This window comes from Lathyrus oleraceus, chromosome 6 (genome assembly GCF_024323335.1).
Source record: "Lathyrus oleraceus cultivar Zhongwan6 chromosome 6, CAAS_Psat_ZW6_1.0, whole genome shotgun sequence".
NCBI lineage: Eukaryota > Viridiplantae > Streptophyta > Magnoliopsida > Fabales > Fabaceae > Lathyrus > Lathyrus oleraceus.
The window spans coordinates 264,110,969-264,137,150 of record NC_066584.1 but is presented as its reverse complement, the minus strand read 5'-3'; positions in this window follow the sequence as shown (position 1 = coordinate 264,137,150).

The window sequence follows — 26,182 nt, the reverse complement described above, 5'->3', positions numbered from 1 at the left end:
CCACTTTGTATACATTCATACAAGAATCATTACAAAGTTAAATTCTCTTTTCAAAACCTTTTCTAAACCGCTTTCAAAATTAAACGAGATAAATACTTTGTATACATTCATACGAGAATCATTACAAAGTTAAACTCTCTTTTCGAAACATTTTTAAACAATTCACCAACACTTTTCAGACAAAAATATAAGTGATCCAGCAATTAAGAGCCCATGGATAACCATGGATACAAAGGGTGCTAATACCTTCCCTTTGTATAATATACCTCCCGAACCCAAAATCTAAATTAAGGTCTTTCCTGTTCCTGTCCACCTTTCCTTATTGGATAAAAGAAAAGTCGGTGGCGACTCTTGCTAACCGCGACAATGCGATAAAAAGCAAAACACCCTAAAGTCAGTTCACCGTATGACAGTATCCCACAAATAAAGTGGAATACCAAGCAAGCTATCCTTTCAGGAGTCATGTGAGCCCTCACAAAAACTCAACAAACAGGTTAGAATAACAAGATGGGGCGCAATCAAGAGTTGCACCAAACAAAAGAAAAACATGACGATAAAGCGTCAGGTAAACAGTGCACGGAGACGAGGGAAAGCATGTCATAATAAACACAAAACAGGTTAAAGAGCAAAAACAACTTCTGCCACGCTCACTATTGCTTCGCCTAGCGAAGGCTTAGTGAAGCCTCGCTACAGGCTCGCCTAGCGATGGTGCTAGCGAACGCCTGCGGGTTCTGGATTTTCCATGGTAACAGTACGATTTCAGGGGCTCCAAACCCTATGGTATCCTTCCAGAAATTAAGCGGTTAAACATTCAAGGCATTGTTCTACATATTCACGCACATCTAAACCCACATGCAAAACCTAACGATAATACCTCATACATTCAGAGCATTCAAATTGAAAGCATAGAGTAATGGAGATAGGGCAAACCTGGTTGGAGAGATCGAATGAAATTGATATGCCCGATTGGGTTTGCAAAAGCAATCTGAGGGTTTATATGAGATGAAATTGGCTCTTTGCATATGAGTTCTTTTCAGTCTCTAGAGGCTGCTCTGAACTCTGTTAGCTTTTCTCTCACTATTTTGCCAGGTTTTTTGGGAGATGGAAGTCTAGAATTTATAACCTGATTTTTGTGACTTTGTGGGCTCAAAATGAAGGCAACTCAAGCCCAAAACTTTTTTGTTATATTTCAAAACGCGTGCACTTCGCCTAGCGAAGGATCTGCTCGCCTAGCGAGCATGACAGTTCAGCTTCGCTTAGCGAACCATGCTGCTCGCCTAGCGAGCATGACAACTCAGGCTCTGCTTTTTGCTCCTTCGAGATTAGCATTTTGAATGATGAATAGACCCCATTTGAACATGTTGGAAGTAACTCACGCCATTCCCTTGTGTTGACTGATCGCCCAGATAGGACCCACAAAGTGTCTTGGATGATATTCAAGCTTCTTGGATCTAATTTCGATTGACATGATAAAATGCAATATGAAATGTTAAATGACCTAAAAAATGAATGCATGAATGAGGGGGGGTAAATTTTGGGGTATTATAGCTGCCCCTATTCAATCAACTAGAGACCCGAAAAGAAGATAGCAGCGGCTTTCGCACTTTCGAGGTATCAAGGGATTGAATACAATAAACCTAAAAATTTACACTGAAGTGAAGTAACAATGCCTGTCAAGATCGGCAAAGAGGTGGTCTTGAAAGAAGAATCCGTCTGGTACGGTGAGAGTTGGTATGAATACCGAAAAAGAATGTTAACCTGGATACCAAAATAAATGGTAACACAGAAATGACCATGGCCTGAATGCCGCTCATCAGTCTGAATACTGGAAATGACTTCGATCTGAGCATCGGAAGATATGAGATTATTAATATCGGTCTGAACACCGAGAGATTGGCCTGAATGCCACTTCGGTCTGAATACCGGAAAAACTGGCCTGAATGCCACAAGTTGGCGTCGACCTGGATGTCGGAAACTTCTTCGATCTGAACATCGAAAAATTGGCCTAAATGCCACTTCGGTCTGAATACCGGAAAAACTGGCCTGAATGCCACAAGTTGGCGTCGACCTGGATGTCGGAAACTTCTTCGATCTGAACATCGGAAAATTGGCCTGAATGCCACTTCGGTCTGAATACCGGAAAAACTGGCCTGAATGCCACAAGTTGGCGTCGACCTGGATGTCGGAAACTTCTTCGATCTAAACATCGGAAAATTGGCCTGAACGCCACTTCGGTCTGAATACCGGAAAAACTGGCCTGAATGCCACAAGTTGGCGTCGACCTGGATGTCAGAAACTTCTTCGATCTGAACATCGGAAAATTGGCCTGAATGCCACTTCGGTCTGAATACCGGAAAAACTTGCATGCCTGTCAGAATCGGCAAAGATAAGGAAAATGATAATTGAGGCGGCACGCGGGCCAACGACCTATGCTGGGGATAATAGGTCATGAATGAAGGTGAGAAAAACAAGAAAGGGGGGGTTTGAATTGTTTGAAAAATAAGCGCTTTTCCAAAATAAAAATCACACAATGATTTTATACTGGTTCGCTTATAACACAAAGCTACTCCAGTCCACCCGGCCAAGGTGATTTCGCCTTCAACAAGGACTTAATCCACTAATCTTGAAAGATTACAAACAACACCTAAGAGAGAAGAAAATCTCTTAGTCTTCCCAAGTCTACAGACTACACAGAGTCACTTGAGGAAATCAAACAAATAAAAGATACAAGATATGTAATCTAGAGTGCTTCTAGGAAAGCAAGTATTACAAACTTAAGAACAAATTTTTCACTTGATAAGCAAAAGCTTAGTGAAATTCTTTGAGAGCAAAGATGATTTTCTTGAGCGTGAAATAATTCAGTATAGTTTTGGCTAGTTGATTTCTCTTTTTTTACTGAATGTTGATTGCATCTCTATTTATATAAGAGTTGGAGTAGAGTAGAATCTGGTGGATATTAAACTGAGTTTACTCCATCACTTAAATAGCTTCTGCAGTTTAACTTTTCATCTTTGAAGTGACTACTTACCACAAGTAGTATCTTTTCTCTTGGAAGCGGAGATTAACGTCTCTTTCTCAATTAGGAAATCCAATTGACAATCTTTACTTGTCTTCAACGTTACTTTATCATGATTAGCAAATCTATGATCAGAGTAATTGTGTTCCTGGAAAATCTTGAAATCTTGCTTCTGATGTTGATCTCTTGAGAGTTCAGATGGCGCTGATAACGTTTCTCCAGAATCAGAGCTTCTAGACTTTACTTCATGTTCAGATGCTTCTGATACTTTGCAGTTTTGTCCAGAGTCAGAGTTTCTTGAATCGAGATTCCACTTCAGATGCTTCTGATACTTTAGAATTTGTATCTGATCTTGTTGTGCATCTGATGACATCATCAGATTTACTACTTCTTTCTTTAGAACCCTGCACACTTAGAAACTTTTCGTTAGGGTGCCATTTTTGGTTTCATCCTTTGTTATCATCAAAATCAAGGAATCTGTTGTAGAACAATTTTTATTCTTACAATCTCCCCATTTTTGATGATGACAAAATAACTTAAAATAGCAGATGAAACATGAAATAAATAAGATCAGATAGACAAAAGCTCCCCCTGAGTTAGTGCTAGGGAGTTCAGAAGTTCTTACCAGAGCTTTCCAAGTAATGAGATTTCTGAAAACTTTCTGCAATTTCTTAAATTTAATGTTAGAGCTCAATTTCTTAAATTTAATGTTAGAGCTATTTAATCAGAGTTATTTTAATCAGAGCTATTTCTACAATTGTTGCAGAGTGCTTAAGGTTTTTAGACAATTTTCATCAGAGTTATTTAATGATTTCTCCCCCTTTTTGTCAGAATCAAAAAGACATAGAAAATAAAAACTTAAAGAGAAAAACACTTCATTAAAAGAGAAACACAAAAACATCAGATTCAAAAAGATCAAGAGCAAAGCATCAGATCCAAAAAGAAGACAGAAGCAAAAACAACAAAAGGCAAGCAAAACATAAAATCCTAAGTGCCTAAGGGTTCTGAGGCAATTTCTGCAAGATCATGGCAAGCATCTTCTGGATGTTCTCATTGACCGTATCTTGCTTGTCCGTTCTGTCTCGGAGGATGTTCTGATCTTCCTTAAGGTCCTTCAGAGTCTGAAGAATCATGGGAACAGCAGTTGAAGACTCCCCCTGAGTCAGAGCCTGCTGGGCTTCAGCTTCTGCAGCAGCTTGAGCTTCTGCATCTGCCAGAGCCTTAGCTTCAGCTTCTTGTTGCCTTAGGATTTCTGCTTCTTTTGCCAGTCTTTCTTCCTCTAGTCTCTTTGCTTCTTCCTCAGCTTCCTTAGCCAACCTTTCTTCCTCAAGCCTTTTGGCTTCAGCCTCTCTAGCTAATCTCTCCTGGAGTCTTTCCTCAGCATCTCTGATGTAGCCATTTCTGACTTGTTCAGAGACACTCTTCAGCCTATAAGACTCAGAGGTCATCCAACCAATGACTCTGTTCCAGTGTGTCCTAACAGATTTAGGATCATCACTGACTTCAGAGTTGTTAGCCAGAGACTTGATCTTCTGGATTGAAGCTTCTGCTACCTGCCTGATGGCTTCCTCAAGGGTAGGTATGGTAAGTTCAGGTTCAGGTTCAGGTGAATGAGGTGGAGAGTTTGAAGGGCTAAGATTTAGAGGTTGAGGTTCAGATTCTGCTTCTGGTTGAAGTTCAGAATCTGCTTCTGGTTGAAGACTAGGGGATGAAGCATATAGTGGATTTAGGTCTAATGGGTCAGAGTCTGGTCCAGGTACAGCGGGAATAATTGGTGGAGTGATATTAGAGGTGAAGGGATCAGATGGTTGAGTTTCAGAGGGAAGAGTTGTTGTTTGTTGTGGTGGAAGTGAAGTTTGGAGTGGTGAGGTTACTTCAGATTGTGTTAGAGTTTGTTGTTGAGAGGCAAGTCTGTTGGCATAGAGAGTGGCTATGGTTGGGGATTCAGGATCAGAAAAATCAGGGTCAGAGGAGAGAGAAACATAAGGAGGTGTTTCAAGTTCAGAGGATGAAGAAGAAGAAGAAGGGCTTAGGTGAGTTTGTGCAGGTATAGAGGGAGGAATGAAGGTTCTAGCTATGTTTAGAACTGGTGTAGGTTGGGAGGTTCTGGTGATTGAGGGTGGTATTTCAGAGGTAGTGTATAAGGGAGGTGTTGTGAGAGGATGAGAAGAAGCCATCATAGGAACAGAAGTAGCAAGAGGAATAGACATACCAGAAGAAGAAGTTTGCAGAGGAGCAGGAGATTTGGTTCCAGAAGATTCTCCAAGTCTGGCTTTCTTTGCTTTCCTTGCCTCAGCAGCTACCTGTTTCTCAGAGACACCTCTCTTGTATCTGACTAGATCTTCTTCTGAATCCAGACAGTCATCGATGCTGAAATCAGAGACATCAACACCTTCTTCCAGCAGACGATGAAGATAGAGGGCAACAGCGTCTCTGGGCTCATTCTTGAAGAATCTGGCCAGGCCATGAGGCATCTTCCTCTGATCTTTTAGAGATTCCCAGGATACATCCAGAGTGGGCTTAACTCTAATCTCTTTGATGATTCCCATGCTCTTGAGGTTTCTGGCATTCAGAGGCTTCCCTACATCAATTGCCAGATCATCCATACATCTGGTCTTTTCCAGAGCGTCTACCAGTCCATGCTCAATGAAGATGTCAGAGAGCAATCTACCCAGAGGAATGTAGGATCTAGGCTTCATGTTATTCCTGGTTTCTCTGACTGAATCCCTCAGATATCTGAACAGGAGAGTAGGGAGGTTGATCTTGATACCCTTCTGAATGCAGTACAGAATGCATTTCTGGTCTGCATTGATATAATCTGAAGAGTTAGAGGCTGGACGGTGATGGATTGTTCCCAGAATTATCTTCAGCCACACTCGGAGGTTCTGATGTAGCTCTTTGTTCTTAGAGGGGTTTCCTTCAACATTTGGTTTGAAGATAGTTGGGTTGATGACTTCAGTGATGCGCTTAGACCTGGGAGGAATGTTGTAAATCCTTTTTCCTCCACTTTCCTCCATATTCAGCAAGGAGGCAATTGATGCTTCAGTGATGACAATCTTTACCCCTAGAACAAAAGAGACAATGAATTGGTCATCTGCATCAGCATGTCTCCAGAATTCCTTGACCAGAAGAGGGTAGATTGGACCATAAAGCCTGTCGAAGTAGGTTTCACATCCTTGTTGACGAAGTTCCCTAGTGAGATCAACGCCATTACTTCTTAGGTTGTCAAAATCAACCAAGGATTCACACAAAACATCCAAACCTTCAAAGGGAGTTGAAAGGTTTATGTGGCTTTCTCGGTCAAGAATGTGGGGTTCTTGATAAACAGGGGTTATGGTGACGCCTGTAACAATGGGTGTTTGAGTGTTTGAGGTTTGGGGATTAGAAGCGGATTCCATCTGTTGGGAGAAGTTAAAAACTTCTTGCTGTTGAGCGTCCATGAAGAAGATTGATGAAGAAGGTGAAGAACTTGCAGAGAACTTGCAGAGAAGGGTTTAGGGTTTTAGAGTGAGTGAGAGTGATAAGTGTGTGAAATGTGAGAAAAGTGTTTATATACTCTAAATAAAACACATGCAAAACGACACACATTCCAGCGTTAGACACAACACTCAAAAAGCACGCTTGGGGGGAAAAATGATTACAGCTAATAAATGAATGTCTAATCCCAACAGTACGCACACTGCTCTAGGAGATTTCAAACGTTCTGACCTTTGATTTCTATTGACAGCTGTCTAGAAGTTCTAGGGTTAGACGTTTGAAGTTCCACGTTTTGATGTATCTGATCTTCAGGAATACCAAGAGATTGGTTTCTGAAGATTTCTAACTCAGATATCTTCTTAACTTGTAGAAGTATCAGAGTCAGAGGCAGAAGTGTATTTGTTTTTATCAGAGTCTCATTTTACATGTTCAGAGCCAAATTTTACTCAGGACAATTTTTAATGTTCAGATTTTCTAATATAAAAAGAAATCTATCTTCAGCTAGAGGCTTAGTAAAGATATCTGCCCATTGATGTTCTGTATCAATGAACTTCAATGTTACTATCCCTTTCTGAACATAGTCTCTGATAAAATGATGTTTTATTTCTATGTGTTTGGCTCTGGAATGTAGAATAGGATTCTTACTTAAACAAATAGCAGCAGTATTATCACAAAAGATAGGAATGTTACTCTCAAATATCTGAAGATCTTCTAGCTGATGCTTCATCCAGAGCATCTGAGTTGTGCACAGTGATGCTGAGATGTATTCTGCTTCTGCAGTTGATAGAGCGATAGTTGACTGTCTTTTGCTAGCCCAGGAGATTAGATTGTTTCCCAGAAGCTGGCAATTTCCAGAAGTGCTTTTTCGTTCTATTCTATCTCCTGCGTAGTCTGCATCACAGAAACCAGAAAGCTTATACTCTGATGTTTTCTCATACATCAGGCCCAGGTTAGGAGTTCCTTTCAGATACTTAAGAATTCTCTTAACAGCTGTTAAATGAGATTCTCTAGGATCTAATTGGAATCTGGCACAAAGACAGACACTAAAGAGAATATCAGGACGAGTAGCAGTCAGATAGAGAAGAGAGCCTATCATACCTCGATAGAGCTTCTGACAAACCTTGTTACTTACCTCTTCCTTCTCCAGAATGCAAGTTGGGTGCATGGGAGTCTTTGCAGAGTTGCATTCAGTCATGTCAAACTTCTTCAGAACGTCTTTAATATATTTACTTTGATGGACGTACGTGACTTCTGGAGTTTGATTAATTTGAATTCCCAGAAAGAACTTTAGTTCTTGCATTAAACTCATTTCAAATTCTGCCTGCATTAACTTAGAAAATTCTTGGCAAACAGAGATATTAGCAGAACCAAAAATAATATCATCAACATAAATTTGGCATATCATGAGATCATTATTAAGGTTTTTACAGAAGAGTGTAGAATCAACTTTCCCTCTGATAAAATTTTGTTCCAGAAGAAAATTGCTTAAGCGTTCATACCAAGCTCTGGGAGCTTGTTTAAGTCCATATAAGGATTTCTTAAGTTTAAAAACATGTTCTGGAAAGTTTGAATTTTCAAAACCTGGAGGTTGGTTGACATACACTTCTTCTGATATATAATCATTAAGAAATGCACTCTTGACATCCATTTGGTATAATTTGATAGAATGATTAATAGCAAAAGATACAAGAAGACGAATAGATTCTAACCTCGCGACTGGAGCAAAAGTTTCGTTATAATCAATACCTTCTTGTTGACTATAACCTTGAGCTACCAGTCGTGCTTTGTTTCTGACAACTTCTCCTTTCTCGTTCAGCTTGTTTCTGAAAACCCATCTGGTTCCAATGACATGAGTGCCTCTGGGTTTAGGAACGAGATCCCAGACATCATTCTTGGAGAATTGATCTAACTCTTCTTGCATAGCTGCCACCCAATCGTTATCTTGAAGAGCTTCATCACAGGACGTAGGCTCAATCAGAGACACTAGTCCCAGAGGAATATCTTCAGAAGTTCTGAAGGTAGATCTGGTTCTAACAGGTTCATCTTTGTTTCCCAAAATCAAATCTTCAGATACGTTAATACGACTTTTAACTTTTCTTGGAATTTCTGGAGATTTAATTTCTTCAGAGTCTGGAGTGACAGTTGCTTCTGGAGTTTTCTCAGATTCTACCAGAGTGATCTCTAAATCTGCAAACTTTTCAACTAGCTTTGACTTTTCAGGGTCAAGCTTATCATCAAATCTAACATGAATTGATTCCTCCACAATTTTGGTTTCTGTGTTGTATACTCTATAGCCTTTAGAGCGTTCTGAGTATCCTAACATAATACCTTTCTGTGCTTTGGAATCAAACTTGTTCAGATGTTCTTTAGTATTTAATATAAAACAATTGCATCCAAAAGGATGAAAATATGAAATGTTGGGTTTTCTTCCCTTACACAGTTCATAGGGAGTCTTTTCCAGAATAGGTCTAATAGAGATTCTATTCTGAATGTAACACGCTGTATTTACAGCTTCTGCCCAAAAGTGCTTTGCTACATTTGTTTCATTGATCATGGTTCTGGCCATTTCTTGGAGTGTCCTATTCTTCCTCTCTACAACTCCATTTTGTTGTGGAGTTCTAGGGCAGGAGAAATCATGGGATATTCCATTAGAATCAAATAATTCTTCAAAATCTTTATTTTCAAATTCTCCACCATGATCACTTCTGACTCTAACAATTTTAGAGTCAAATTCTTTTTGCACTTTAGAACAGAACCTGGTGAATACAGAGTGAGACTCACTCTTGTGCTTTAGGAATTTTACCCATGTCCAGCGGCTGTTGTAACACCCCAATTGAAATAAGCTAATTATTTAATTTAAATTAATATTTTATTTATTAATTTAATTTAATAATTGGAAGTGGATTAATATTATTATTTTTGGGAATAATAATTATTGGGATTATTATTATTGGATTATTATTTTATAATTGGAATAAAAGTGGAAATCAGTGAAAAGGTCCCATTTGGTAAAAAGGTTTATTATTTTCACGTGAAAAGGAAAAAGAGGCAGAACGTGGAAAAAGGGCAAAAAGAGAACCAAGAACAAGGGTTGAAGGGAGGAAAAGCTTGAAGCTGCAGAATTGCCGGATTAACTCAGGTAAGGGGGGTTTATCATCACTTAACGGGTATTATGGGATGATATGTACTGGGTAGTAATAACTGTTGTTTTACCTCTGATTTGATTGATGCCTGATGAATCTGTTGAATATTGGGATGAACGAAATTGGGATTTTTATCGTAGGAATTTGATGTGGAAATGTTAGACTTTGTGGAATCGAATAGGATCTGTTTTGTGTTAGACGATAGGAAGGAATTATGTGTGAAAATTGGACTGTAGAAGGTTGGATCGGATAGGCTTCGTAGCAGAGAAGCCATTGCAGATCTGAGAGTTCTGGTCTCTGGTCATACGCGTATGGCACTAGGCAATACGCGTATGAGATGTTGGTACGCGTATGGGGGGAAGTCTTACGCGTATGGGTAAGAAAGATGACATTTTGAACGTAAATTGATCTCTGTTGGTACGCGTAATAGGAGATTGATACGCGTAGCATACGCGTATGAGACAGGTGATACGCGTATGAGTTGGGCGAGGAAATGCGCAATACGCGTAAGAGAGTAGGCATTACGCGTATGGAGTTGGCCAGGTTTGGGCAATACGCGTATGGCATGGACAGTACGCGTATGGGCAGAGTTGGGATTTTCCTGAACTGTTGTTGTGCAGTTTTTGGTTGTTTAGGCTGAGTGATGTACTTAGCTGAGATATGATGTTGTAGGGATCATTTCCCGTTGTTTTGAGTGGTATAGGTATTAGTAGAGCGGGCTAATACTGTGGTTGATTATGTGGCATGATATGATGTGCTTTTGTGATTAATTATGTTGATAATGTGTGATGGTATACATGATGATGTGAATGTATACGTTTGTGAATAGACTGTATTATGGCTTAGAGTGTGAGCATGTGCCTATTCTTGATTATTGTTGATGTTGCATTGCTAGGTGATTAGCATGCATGTTGTGGCCCATTTGGGGTGGTAGCTAATTCCCATGGTGAGGAATTAGTGAGTTTAGTCATTTTTGGACTGTTGTTGATTGTTTGCATGCTAGGTGAGTAGCGTGCATTTCATGGCCCATTTGGGGTGGTAGCTAATTCCCATGGTGAGGAATTAGTGAGTGAGTCACTATGTCTCAAATGAGTGGGACTAGTGAGCTTGGTAGCCGTGCCTGGATTTGGACGGTGAGGTTGAACTATATGTTCACAAATAGTCGGTACCGCATGCATAGAGTCTCATTGCATAATGAATGTATGGCATATGATATGAATGGATGTATTCCAGTATCATATGTGTGTTGTGTGTTGTGTTGTTAATGATTGAATATGATGGAGATTTGTACTGTTGAGTATGATGTTTGAATGGATATCACTGTTGCTGAATGCGTAGTCTAATTAAGGTGAATTAATGTGTTAATTACTTGGCATTACATGTTGTTCTATAATGCTTATTATATTGATTGAGGAACTCACCCTTACAACTCTTTTTCAGGTAACGAGCAGTGATGTTGAGTAGAAGCTAGTACTATGGAGTCTAGTGTCGTCCTTAGTGGGTCATGCTCTGGTAGATGTAACATCGGGAGGGGATGTTTGACCATGTTTGAATTGAGTTGTTGATTAACTTTACATGTAATGTAATACATGATTTGAATGTTGATATTTTGTATCCGCTGCGAATTATGCAAAGAATCTTATTTTGATTAAATAAATGAGCATGACAGGATAATTTGATGATTTTTGTGAAATGATTGTGTGACACCCTTCGGGGCATAATTACTCTGATTAATATGTTAATATTTTAATTAAATAATTTGGGGTATTTAGAAGGGTGTTACATTAGTGGTATCAGAGCATAGTCGGTCGTGTCGAGTCGTAATTATTCCGTTTCCCCTGTACGGGATAGGTGTTGTGTAACCCTATCAGTACTTATTGTTTTAGTTGTTTGGGTTTTCAGAATAGAGATGGCTGGAAGAGGTAGAGATGATGCTGCGATTGCTGAGGCTCTGGGTATGCTAGCTGGAGTACTTGGAGGAAATCCGAATGTTGTGGGAATGGGAGCTGCTCGTCAGTTGAGTGAGTTCCAGAAGAACAATCCTCCAATGTTTAAGGGAGCATACGATCCAGATGGTGCTCAGAAGTGGTTGAAGGAGATTGAGAGGATCTTCAGAGTAACTGAGTGTGCTGATAACCAGAAGGTCAGGTTCGGTACACATATGCTGTCAGAAGAAGCTGATGATTGGTGGGTTGCTACCCGCACTGAGTTGGAAACTGCTGGAGATGCTGAGATTTCTTGGGCTGTGTTCAGGGAGAGATTTCTGAGGAAGTATTTTCCTGAGGATGTCAGAGGAAAGAAAGAGATAGAGTTCTTGGAATTGAAGCAGGGTAACAGGTCTGTTACGGAGTATGCTGCCAAGTTCACAGAGCTGTCGAAGTATTATACTCCCTATGCTGAGGCTGCTGGGGAATTTTCCAAATGTGTGAAGTTTGAGAACGGGTTGCGTCCCGAGATCAAGCAGGCTATTGGATATCAAAGGATTAGAGTGTTTTCTGATTTGGTTGACTGTTGCAGGATTTTCGAACAGGATTCCAAGGCTAGAGCAGAGAGCTATCAGCAAAGGGTTGATAGGAAAGGCAAGAATCAGATTGATCGTGGAAAACCGTATGCAGCTGGCAAAGGTTTTCAGAGACAGAGTGGGATGAAGAGGCCTAGTGGGGGAGATTCTAGTGCTCCTGCTAAGTGTTACAGATGTGGTCAGGCTGGACATCGTATCCATGAGTGTACCAGTAATGAGAAGAAGTGTTTCAAATGTGGAAAAGGTGGTCATTTGGCTGCGGATTGCCGGTTGAAGACTGTAACTTGTTTCAACTGTGGAGAGTTGGGTCATATCAGTCCACAGTGTCCTAAGCCGAAGAAAGAGAATCAGTCACGAGGCAAGGTCTTTGCTTTATCGGGTTCTGAGACTTCGGCAGATGATCGTTTGATCCGAGGTACGTGTTATATTAATGGCTTTCCTCTTGTAGCTATTATTGACACAGGTGCGACTCATTCTTTTATATCCTTGGATTGTGCTGTGAAACTTAAGTTAGAGATATCTGAGATGTTGGGTAGTATGGTGATTGATACTCCTGCGAAGGGTTCAGTGACTACTACTTCTGTTTGTTTGAATTGTCCTTTGAGTATTTTTGGTAGAGCCTTTGGGATAGATCTTGTGTGTCTTCCATTAGTGCAGATTGACGTTATTCTGGGTATGAACTGGTTGGTGTTCAACCGAGTTTCTATCAACTGTTTTGATAAGACTGTGATATTTCCTGAGATTGAAGAAGGAAAGAGTTTGTTTCTATCAGCCAGGCAGGTGAATGAGGAAGTGGCAGATGGGGCAGAGTTGTTTATGCTGTTAGCGACTTTGGAAGCTAAAGATAAACTGGTGATTGGCGCTCTAGCTGTAGTGTGTGATTTTCCTGATGTGTTTCCGGAAGAAGTGAATGAATTGCCACCAGAACGTGAAGTTGAGTTCTCGATTGATTTGGTACCTGGTACTAGACCGATATCGATGGCTCCTTATCGTATGTCTGCTGTTGAGCTAACTGAATTGAAGAGTCAGTTGGAAGATTTGTTGGATAAGAAATTTATTCGTCCGAGTGTGTCACCGTGGGGTGCACCAGTGTTGTTGGTTAAGAAGAAGGAAGGTACTATGAGGTTGTGTGTGGATTACAGACAACTGAATAAAGTAACGATCAAGAATCGGTATCCTTTGCCGAGGATTGATGATTTGATGGATCAGTTGGTTGGTGCGAGTGTGTTCAGCAAGATAGACTTGAGATCTGGGTATCATCAGATACGTGTGAAAACTGAGGATATTCAGAAGACTGCTTTCAGAACAAGGTATGGACATTATGAGTATTCTGTAATGCCTTTTGGTGTGACTAATGCGCCTGGAGTATTTATGGAGTATATGAATAGAATTTTCCATCCGTACCTAGATCAGTTTGTCGTGGTGTTTATTGATGACATTTTGGTGTATTCGAAATCTGAAGAAGAGCATGCTGAACATTTGAGAGTGGTATTGGAAGTTCTACGAGAAAAGAAGTTATTTGCTAAACTGTCAAAGTGTGAATTTTGGTTAGAAGAAGTTAGTTTTCTTGGCCATGTGATTTCCAGAGGTGGTGTTGCCGTTGATCCTTCTAAGATAGAAGCGGTATCTAAGTGGGAAGCTCCGAAGTCAGTTTCTGAAATAAGAAGTTTTCTTGGACTGGCAGGTTATTATAGAAAATTCATTGAGGGATTTTCCAAGTTGGCGTTACCGTTGACAATGTTGACTAGAAAGGGGCAAGCATTTGTTTGGGATTCAAAATGTGAAGAAGGTTTCCAAGAGTTAAAGAGAAGGTTAACTACTGCTCCTATTCTGATATTACCGAGTTCGTCGGAACTATTTGAGGTTTACTGTGATGCTTCATTGTTGGGTCTAGGTGGTGTGTTGATGCAGAATAAGCAGGTTATAGCTTATGCTTCGAGACAACTAAGGGTTCATGAGAGGAACTATCCGACACATGATTTAGAGTTGGCAGCTGTGGTATTTGTTCTTAAGTTGTGGAGGCATTATTTGTATGGATCAAGATTTGAGGTTTTCAGTGACCATAAAAGTTTAAAGTATTTGTTTGATCAGAAAGAGCTGAATATGAGACAGAGGAGATGGTTAGAATTTCTGAAGGATTATGATTTTGGTTTGAATTACCATCCGGGTAAAGCAAATGTAGTGGCTGATGCATTGAGTCGGAAATCCTTACATATGTCTATGTTAATGGTTAAGGAGTTGGATTTAATTGAACAGTTTAGAGATTTGAGTTTGGTGTGTGAGAGTACTCACAATAGTGTTAAATTGGGAATGTTGAAGTTAACAAGTGGTATTTTGGATGAGATCAGAGAGGGTCAGAAATCTGATATGCTTTTGGTTGATAAGTTGACTTTAGTGAATCAAGGTCAAGGTGGTGAATTCAGAGTTGATGAGAATGGTGTTTTGAAATTTGGTAGTCGGGTGTGTATTCCGGATGTTACTGAGCTTAAGAAGAGTATTCTTGAAGAGGGACATCGTAGTGGTTTGAGTATTCATCCTGGAGCTACGAAGATGTACCATGATTTGAAGAAGTTATTTTGGTGGCCGGGAATGAAAAGAGAAATTGCGAGTTTTGTGTATTCCTGTTTGACTTGTCAGAAGTCGAAGATTGAGCATCAGAAGCCGTCTGGGCTAATGCAACCGTTGGCTATTCCAGAGTGGAAGTGGGACAGTATCAGTATGGATTTTGTTTCTGGTTTGCCGAGAACAAGTAAGAATTTTGAGGCTATTTGGGTGATTGTTGATAGATTGACGAAGTCGGCTCATTTCATTCCGATCAGAATGGATTATCCATTAGAGAGATTAGCCGAGTTGTATATTGAGAAGATTGTAAGTTTGCATGGTATTCCGTCGAGTATTGTTTCGGACAGAGATCCTAGATTTACATCGAAGTTTTGGGAAGGTTTGCAGAAGGCTTTGGGAACTAAGCTGAGATTGAGTTCTGCATATCATCCGCAGACTGATGGTCAGACGGAGAGGACGATTCAGTCATTAGAAGATCTCTTGAGAGCTTGTGTTTTGGAAAAAGGAGGTGCTTGGGATTGTTATTTGCCTTTGATTGAGTTTACCTACAACAATAGTTTTCATTCGAGCATTGGTATGGCACCGTTTGAAGCTTTGTACGGTAGGAGATGTCGGACGCCTTTATGTTGGTATGAGTCCGGTGAGAGTGCTGTGGTTGGACCGGAGATTGTTCAACAAACTACAGAAAAGATTAAGATGATTCAGGAGAAGATGAGAATTGCTCAGAGTCGTCAGAAGAGTTATCATGATAGAAGGAGGAAGTCACTTGAGTTCCAAGAGGGAGATCATGTGTTTCTTCGTGTTACTCCGATAACTGGTGTTGGTCGGGCTTTGAAGTCGAAGAAGTTGACACCTCGATTTATTGGTCCTTATCAGATTTCGGAGAGGATAGGAGAGGTAGCCTATCGTATCGCTTTACCGCCGTCACTTGCGAACTTGCATGAGGTTTTTCATGTGTCTCAGTTGAGGAGGTACATTCATGATCCGTCGCATGTTGTCCAAGTAGATGATGTACAGGTGAGAGATAACCTGACTGTTGAAACATCACCTATGAGGATCGAGGATCGAGAGTTGAAGCAGTTGCGGGGTAAAGAGATTGCCTTGGTGAAGGTAGCTTGGGGAGGACCAGCAGGTGGCAATGTGACTTGGGAACTCGAGAGTCAGATGAAGGAGTCTTATCCGGAGTTGTTCGCTTGAGGTATGTTTTCGAGGACGAAAACTCTTTTAGTGGGGGAGAGTTGTAACACCCCAATTGAAATAAGCTAATTATTTAATTTAAATTAATATTTTATTTATTAATTTAATTTAATAATTGGAAGTGGATTAATATTATTATTTTTGGGAATAATAATTATTGGGATTATTATTATTGGATTATTATTTTATAATTGGAATAAAAGTGGAAATCAGTGAAAAGGTCCCATTTGGTAAAAAGGTTTATTATTTTCACGTGAAAAGGAAAAAGAGGCAGAACGTGGAAAAAGGGCAAAAAGAGAACCAAGAACAAGGGTTGAAGGGAGGAAAAGCTTGAAGCTGCAGAATTGCCGGATTAACTCAGGTAAGGGGGGTTTATCATCACTTAACGGGTATTATGGGATGATATGTACTGGGTAGTAATAACTGTTGTTTTACCTCTGATTTGATTGATGCCTGATGAATCTGTTGAATATTGGGATGAACGAAATTGGGATTTTTATCGTAGGAATTTGATGTGGAAATGTTAGACTTTGTGGAATCGAATAGGATCTGTTTTGTGTTAGACGATAGGAAGGAATTATGTGTGAAAATTGGACTGTAGAAGGTTGGATCGGATAGGCTTCGTAGCAGAGAAGCCATTGCAGATCTGAGAGTTCTGGTCTCTGGTCATACGCGTATGGCACTAGGCAATACGCGTATGAGATGTTGGTACGCGTATGGGGGGAAGTCTTACGCGTATGGGTAAGAAAGATGACATTTTGAACGTAAATTGATCTCTGTTGGTACGCGTAATAGGAGATTGATACGCGTAGCATACGCGTATGAGACAGGTGATACGCGTATGAGTTGAGCGAGGAAATGCGCAATACGCGTAAGAGAGTAGGCATTACGCGTATGGAGTTGGCCAGGTTTGGGCAATACGCGTATGGCATGGACAGTACGCGTATGGGCAGAGTTGGGATTTTCCTGAACTGTTGTTGTGCAGTTTTTGGTTGTTTAGGCTGAGTGATGTACTTAGCTGAGATATGATGTTGTAGGGATCATTTCCCGTTGTTTTGAGTGGTATAGGTATTAGTAGAGCGGGCTAATACTGTGGTTGATTATGTGGCATGATATGATGTGCTTTTGTGATTAATTATGTTGATAATGTGTGATGGTATACATGATGATGTGAATGTATACGTTTGTGAATAGACTGTATTATGGCTTAGAGTGTGAGCATGTGCCTATTCTTGATTATTGTTGATGTTGCATTGCTAGGTGATTAGCATGCATGTTGTGGCCCATTTGGGGTGGTAGCTAATTCCCATGGTGAGGAATTAGTGAGTTTAGTCATTTTTGGACTGTTGTTGATTGTTTGCATGCTAGGTGAGTAGCGTGCATTTCATGGCCCATTTGGGGTGGTAGCTAATTCCCATGGTGAGGAATTAGTGAGTGAGTCACTATGTCTCAAATGAGTGGGACTAGTGAGCTTGGTAGCCGTGCCTGGATTTGGACGGTGAGGTTGAACTATATGTTCACAAATAGTCGGTACCGCATGCATAGAGTCTCATTGCATAATGAATGTATGGCATATGATATGAATGGATGTATTCCAGTATCATATGTGTGTTGTGTGTTGTGTTGTTAATGATTGAATATGATGGAGATTTGTACTGTTGAGTATGATGTTTGAATGGATATCACTGTTGCTGAATGCGTAGTCTAATTAGGGTGAATTAATGTGTTAATTACTTGGCATTACATGTTGTTCTATAATGCTTATTATATTGATTGAGGAACTCACCCTTACAACTCTTTTTCAGGTAACGAGCAGTGATGTTGAGTAGAAGCTAGTACTATGGAGTCTAGTGTCGTCCTTAGTGGGTCATGCTCTGGTAGATGTAACATCGGGAGGGGATGTTTGACCATGTTTGAATTGAGTTGTTGATTAACTTTACATGTAATGTAATACATGATTTGAATGTTGATATTTTGTATCCGCTGCGAATTATGCAAAGAATCTTATTTTGATTAAATAAATGAGCATGACAGGATAATTTGATGATTTTTGTGAAATGATTGTGTGACACCCTTCGGGGCATAATTACTCTGATTAATATGTTAATATTTTAATTAAATAATTTGGGGTATTTAGAAGGGTGTTACAGCTGTAATCATCAACGATTACTAGTCCATACTTCTTTCCATTGACTGATGCTGTTTTCACAGGACCAAATAAGTCAATGTGAAGAAGCTCCAGAGGCTTAGAGGTGGAAACAACATTTTTCTTTTTAAAAGATGTTTTTGAAAACTTTCCTTTCTGACAAGCTTCACACAAAGCATCTGAAGAAAACTTCAGTTTAGGCAGGCCTCTGACTAACTCAAGTTTAGTTAGCTGAGAAAGTTTTCTCATGCTAATGTGGCCTAAGCGTCTATGCCATACCCATTGCTCTTCGTGAACTGACATTAAACATTTAACATTTTGATCTTTTAAATCAGAAAGATTTATTTTATAAATGTTGTTTTTCCTCTTGCCTGTGAAAAGGACAGAGCCATCGTTCTGACTAATGGCTTTACACGTTTTTTGATTAAAGATTACATCATAACCGTTATCACTTAATTGACTTATGGATAACAAGTTATGCATTAATCCTTCTACATAAAGAACATCAGATATAGAGGGAAGAGTACCATTACCAATAGTTCCGGAGCCTCTGATCCTTCCTTTCTGATCTCCTCCGAAGCCTACAAATCCAGCGTCTTTAAGTTCCAGGCTTTGGAACATAGACTTTCTTCCCGTCATATGTCGCGAGCATCCAGAGTCCAGGTACCATGATTGGTGTCTGAACTTTGCTGCATAGGATATCTGCAACATAGATGATCTTATCTTTCGGTACCCAGAATCTCTTGGGTCCTTTCAGATTAGTTTTCCCAGAGTTTCTTACAACTTTGGGTCTTCTAGCATTTTTAAATTTGTGTTCTTGTGTGTGTGTGTAATGATATGAAAAAGGCGATTTAATTTGGTTACTGGTAGAGGTTTTATCTTCCTCAGAATCATACCCAATTCCCCTTTTATTATTCTGACTTACTCCATAAATCATGGATGCCATAATACTCCTATCTATTCCATTCTTCAGAAATTTTTGAAAGGCTTCTTCATATTTATAAATAATTTCATTTGAAGTTTGTGGTGCTTGAGACAACGCTTCTTCTAATTCTAAGCTTTTTGTTTTAGCTCCATCTTTTTCTAACGTTAAAGATCTGATAGTATCTTCTTGTGCTAGAATTGTTGTCTCAAGTTTACTACATTCTTCAGATTTTGCTTTAAGAAGGCCTTTAATGCTTTTAACTTTTTGTTTTAATTTCTGAAGAGAGGTAAGAGTTTCTGATAAACATGATTCTAAGTCAGATCTAGAAAGTTCAGAAAATACCTCTTCAGATTCTTCATCTGAGCTGCTGGATGTGGTAGCCATAAGTGCTACGTTGGCTTGTTCATCAGAGTCAGATTCTGATGATCCTGATTCACTATCGTCCCAGGTGGCCATTAATCCTTTCTTTGTTCTGAAGGTATTCTTCTTGAAGCTTTCTTTTCTAGGGTTGTCTTTCTTCAGCTTGGGGCATTCATTTCTGTAATGACCTGTTTCTTTACATTCAAAACATGTAATATCTTTATTAGGTTTACCTTTTGAAGTTGACTCTGATCGATCCCCTCTGGGTCTTGATCTTCTGAAGTTGTTGTTGTTCCTTCTTTTCCAGAGTTGCTTAACTCTTCTGGTTAGTAAGGACAGTTCTTCTTCATCATCAGAGTCTTCAGGTTCAGAGTCGTCAGTATCTGCAGTTTCTGCTTGAAGGGCTTTGGTTCTGTCTGACTTCCGTCTTTCAGGTCTGGACTTCAGCGCCACTGACTTGTTCCTTTTCTGAGGCTCATCCTCCTCTAGTTCTATCTCATGGCTTCTGAGAGAACTAACAAGTTCTTCAAGGCTGATATTGTTCAGATCCTTTGATAACTTCAGAGCAGTAACCATTGGTCTCCATTTCTTTGGCAGACTTCTGACTATCTTCTTAACATGATCTGCAGTCGTGTATCCTTTGTCTAGCACTTTAAGACCTACAATAAGAGTTTGAAATCTGGAAAACATAGCTTCTATAGCTTCATCATCTTCCATCTTGAAGGCTTCATACTTCTGGATAAGCGCCAGAGCCTTCGTCTCCTTGACTTGGGAGTTTCCTTCATGGGTCATCTTCAGAGAGTCAAGAATATCTTTGGCAGTCTCTCTGTTGGTGATCTTTTCATATTCATTGTATGATATAGCATTTAGAAGTATTGTTCTGGCCTTGTGGTGATTTTTGAAAACACGTTTCTGATCTTCTGACATTTTGCTTCTGGGAACTTCAGCTCCATTTAAGATTGGAGGTTTGTATCCATCTGTGACAATGTCCCAGAGGTCAGCATCATAACCCAGAAAGAAACTTTCGATTCTATCTTTCCAGTAATCAAACTTTTCTCCATCAAAAACAGGAGGCTTGGCATTGTAAGAATCTTTCTCATTTGAGTGGGCCATTGTTTTTCTCGTACTGGATCTCTCTACACGGTTAAGTGTTTGATTAGAAAATCAATAACAGAGCCGGAGCTCTGATACCAATTGAAGGTGAGAAAAACAAGAAAGGGGGGGTTTGAATTGTTTGAAAAATAAGCGCTTTTCCAAAATAAAAATCACACAATGATTTTATACTGGTTCGCTTATAACACAAAGCTACTCCAGTCCACCCGGCCAAGGTGATTTCGCCTTCAACAAGGACTTAATCCACTAATCTTGAAAGATTACAAACAACACCTAAGAGAGAAGAAAATCTCTTAGTCTTCCCAAGTCTACAAACTACACAGAGTCACTTGAGGAAATCAAACAAATAAAAGATACAAGATATGTAATCTAGAGTGCTTCTAGGAAAGCAAGTATTACAAACTTAAGAACAAATTTTTCACTTGATAAGCAAAAGCTTAGTGAAATTCTTTGAGAGCAAAGATGATTTTCTTGAGCGTGAAATAATTCAGTATAGTTTTGGCTAGTTGATTTCTCTTTTTTTACTGAATGTTGATTGCATCTCTATTTATATAAGAGTTGGAGTAGAGTAGAATCTGGTGGATATTAAACTGAGTTTACTCCATCACTTAAATAGCTTCTGCAGTTTAACTTTTCATCTTTGAAGTGACTACTTACCACAAGTAGTATCTTTTCTCTTGGAAGCGGAGATTAACGTCTCTTTCTCAATTAGGAAATCCAATTGACAATCTTTACTTGTCTTCAACGTTACTTTATCATGATTAGCAAATCTATGATCAGAGTAATTGTGTTTCTGGAAAATCTTGAAATCTTGCTTCTGATGTTGATCTCTTGAGAGTTCAGATGGCGCTGATAACGTTTCTCCAGAATCAGAGCTTCTAGACTTTACTTCATGTTCAGATGCTTCTGATACTTTGCAGTTTTGTCCAGAGTCAGAGTTTCTTGAATCGAGATTCCACTTCAGATGCTTCTGATACTTTAGAATTTGTATCTGATCTTGTTGTGCATCTGATGACATCATCAGATTTACTACTTCTTTCTTTAGAACCCTGCACACTTAGAAACTTTTCGTTAGGGTGCCATTTTTGGTTTCATCCTTTGTTATCATCAAAATCAAGGAATCTGTTGTAGAACAATTTTTGTTCTTACAATGAACAACCTTCAGTCTGAGCACTGGAAACAACCTCTGGCTTATCACTGGGGATACCGAGAATGTTTTATGCTTTACATGCGTATGTTTGAATTTTTCAATGGCGTAATGCTCCATGAAAATGGAAATGCTACGCGATTTGGGAGGATGTAATGCAATATGATTCTACATGCGGGGATGCGAAATGCTGGGGAGAATGCCAAGCCGAAGCAAGGAATTCTGTTGGGAAAATGATCAAAATCTTCTGGACCTTGGCAAGGCTGTCGGAGATGCACAACACAAAGAACTCTGTGGGGAAATGACCCGCCACACGGTGTTCTGGCAAATACAAAATACCGAGGCTCTGATTGAGGAGAGAGCGGCACTGAAAACTTGCTGTTGGGGAGAGTGACAGTGGTTCTGGCAACCATAATCTGCGAGAGAGACGACTCAGCGGGGGGAAGCAAACACCGATACGGCACCGAGATTCTGCTTCAAGGACAGAGACCATGGATCTGGCATCGAGATCATTGATCTGGAATCGAACTCTGAGGAGCAGCCGCTTCTGCTGGGGAGATACAGTCTGGTACTGTCAACTCCGCTGGGGATATACAGTCAAGCGCTGTCGACTCTACCGGGGAGTGTATAGTCTGAAACACAAACTTGGGGAAGCACAGTAATGAGAACCTGTTGGGGTTTGAAGAATCCAATGCTCTGATCAGCTCTGTAGGGATAAGATACCAAACTCCGACTGTTGGGGAAAACATATGCGATCATCTGCTGGGTACCTTAAGGAAATGCCCCGAGTGTACCTGTTCTGAATAGACGATCCAAAGCACTTAAACTTTATAGCAATTTTCAATGTTTATCGAGCACGTACCTGTAAAGCTCTTATGTTTCATGATGCAATGTTTATCAAAAATTCGGACGTCATTTTTGCAAACAAAACAGAAAAACAAAAATGAAAATAGAGATATACTGAATAACATGATTTTATTGATTGAATGGCCTCTGAATAGGAATTTACATCCGGAAGCAATCCCTGGAAAGAGGTAATCGCACAAAAGATAAAAGCAGGAATTAATCTAATGGCAATGCGAAATGGATTCCTATCGGGTTCCAATTCTGCTATGACTCGCTCGTCTTCAAGATCCTCCAGGTGATCAGCTTTCTGAAAAAAGTGATTGGACTGTTTCCTATCCTTCGGAAGTTTCCGGTTATCGACATGGGATGAGATTCGGGACTACTCAGAACGCAGTCATTCGCTTAATCCCTAACTTTTGCCTGGATCGCCCTTTCCGGGTTTTCAATCCACCGGGATACCCATTTTTGCCTAAGTTGCCCTTTCAGGTTTTCAACTTACCGGGTGTACAATCTTTTCCTTTTTAATCCCTAATTTTTGCCCGAACCTTTTCATTTTCTTGGTTCGTCGGGATGCCCATTTTTGCCTGGACTATTCTTTTTATTGTCCAGCGGGTCTATTTTATGCGAAGTATTTTTTAACTGCGTCTGAGTTCACAGGGGAAGTGAAGTTTTCACCATCCATGGTTGCAAGCATTAAGGCTCCACCGTCAAAAACCTTGGTGACAATATACGGTCCATCATAGTTAGGAGTCCATTTGCCCCTGTGATCTGTCTGAGGAGGAAGGATCCTTTTCAACATTAAATCTCCGACTCGGAAGCATCGAGGACGCACTTTTCGATCAAAGGCTTTCTTCATCTGACTCTGATACAACTGCCCATGACAAATGGATGCCATTCGCTTTTCTTCGATAAGACTCAACTCGTTGAACCTTGTCCGAATCCATTCAGCTTCGTCCAACTTAACATCCAACAGGACTCTTAGAGAAGGAATCTCCACTTCAACAGGTAGGACTGCTTCCATACCATACACAAGGGAGTAAGGGGTTGCCCCAGTCGATGTACGTACTGAAGTACGGTACCCATGCAAGGCGAAGGGTAGCATCTCATGCCAATCTCTGTATGTGACGACCATCTTCTGTACAATCTTCTTTATGTTCTTATTTGCTGCTTCGACAGCGCCGTTCATCTTAGGGCGATAAGGGGAAGAATTGTGATGCTGAATGTTGAAGTTCTGGCACAACTCCTTCATCATTTTGTTATTGAGATTAGAACCATTATCAGTAATGATTCTTTCGGGAATCCCATAACGACAAATGATTTCTTTCTTAATGAATCGGGCAACCACATGTCTGGTGACCTTCGCAAATGATGATGCTTCGACCCACTTGGTGAAATAGTCGATGCCAACAAGGATGAAGCGATTCCCATTGGAGGCGGTCGGCTCAATCTTTCCAATCATATCAATGCCCCACATAGAAAAAGGCCACGGCGAAGACATCACATTCAAAGGATTTGGCGGCACATGCACCTTATCAACATAAATCTGGCATTTATGACACTTTCGAGCATATTTGAAACAATCAGATTCCATGGTCATCCAGTAATAGCCTGCTCTTAACAATTTCTTAGCCATTGCATGTCCGTCGGCATGAGTACCGAAGGAGCCTTCATGAACTTCCTGCATTAACATGTCTGCTTCGTGTCTATCCACGCATCTGAGCAAAACCATGTCGAAGTTCCTCTTATACAGAACATCGTCTTTGTTCAAGAAGAAATTGCCTGCCAATCTCCTCAAAGTCTTTCTATCATTGTTGGATGTCCCTGCAGGGTACTTTTGATTCTTCAGAAAGCACTTGATGTCGTGATACCAGGGCTTGTCGTCAACTACCAGTTCAGCAGCAAACACATACGCGGCCCTGTCAAGGCGTATCACATCGATCCTGGGAGCGTGGTTCCACCGCATCACCTTGATCATGGAGGATAGAGTGGCAAGAGCATCTGCCATCTGATTCTCATCCCGAGGTATATGATACAGCTTCACTGTTGTGAAGAAAGTCAATAATCTTCTCGTGTAATCTCTGTAAGGGACCAGATTAGGCTGGAGAGTATTCCAATCACCATTCACTTGATTGATCACCAGAGCTGAATCTCCGAAGATGTCCAAAGTCTTGATTCTCAAATCAATGGCTTGCTCAATACCCAAGATGCAGGCTTCATACTCAGCTTCATTATTGGTGCACTCGAAAGTCAGACGAGCGGTGAAAGGCATGTGGGCACCTTTCGGAGTAGTAATGCCAGCACCAATTCCACTTCCTCTTGCGTTGACAGCCCCATCAAACAACAAAGTCCATTTTTCATCTGGATCAGGTCCCTCCTCAACAATTGGCTCTTTACAGTCTTTCATCTTGAGGAACATGATATCTTCATCTGGAAAATCAAACTTCATCGGCTCATAATCATCAATCGGTTGCTGAGCAAGATAGTCTGACAGAATACTCCCTTTGATGGCTTTCTGGGATGTATACTGGATGTCGTACTCTGTCAGCACCATTTGCCAACGAGCAACCCTTCCGGTGAGAGCTGGCTTCTCAAATATATATTTGACTGGATCCATTTTGGAGATCAGTAAGGTCGTGTGAGTCAGCATGTATTGTCTCAATCGCTTAGCAGCCCATGCGAGTGCACAACATGTCTTTTCAAGCATTGAGTATCTCGACTCGCAGTTTGTGAATTTTTTACTCAGGTAGTAGATGGCACGTTCTTTCCTACCTGTCTCATCGTGTTGACCGAGAACACAACCCATGGAATTATCTAGTACTGTCAAATACATAATCAGCGGTCTCCCTGGGACTGAAGGCATAAGGATTGGAGGATTCTGCAAATACTCTTTTATCTTCTCGAAAGCCCTTTGGCAATCATCATTCCTCCTGATGGCCTGATCTTTTCTCAACAATTTGAATATTGGCTCACATGTGGCTGTCAGGTGAGAGATGAACCTTGCAATGTAGTTCAACCTTCCTAAGAAACCACAGACTTGTTTCTCTGTTCTTGGCTCAGGCATTTCTTGTATCGCTTTTACTTTGGTTGGATCCACCTCAATCCCTTTTCCGCTAACAATGAAACCCAACAGTTTTCCAGATCTCACCCGAAAGTACACTTGTTCGGATTAAGCCTCAGCTTGAATTTCCTCAAACGCTCAAACAGTTTCTGCAAATTCGCCAGATGTTCTTCTTCTGTCTGAGATTCGGCAATCATATTGTCAACATAAACCTCGATTTCATGATGAATCATATCATGGAAAAGAGTCACCATCGCTCGTTGATATGTTGCCCCAGCATTTTTCAGACCAAACGGCATCACCTTGTAGTAGAAGGTGCCCCATGGGGTTATGAATGTTGTCTTCTCCATGTCTTCTGGTGCCATCTTGATTTGATTATAGCCAGAAAAGCCATCCATGAAGGAGAATACCGAGAACTGAGCTGTGTTATCCACCAAAACGTCGATGTGAGGTAATGGGAAATCATCTTTAGGGCTAGCTCTGTTCAGATCCCGGTAGTCAACACACATCCGTACCTTTCCATCCTTTTTAGGTACTGGAACGATGTTCGCAACCTATGGCGGATAATTTGTAACTGCTAGGAATCCTGCGTCCAACTGTTTTTGCACTTCTTCCTTTATCTTGACAGCCATCTCCGGTCTTGTTCTTCTGAGCTTCTACTTGACCGGAGG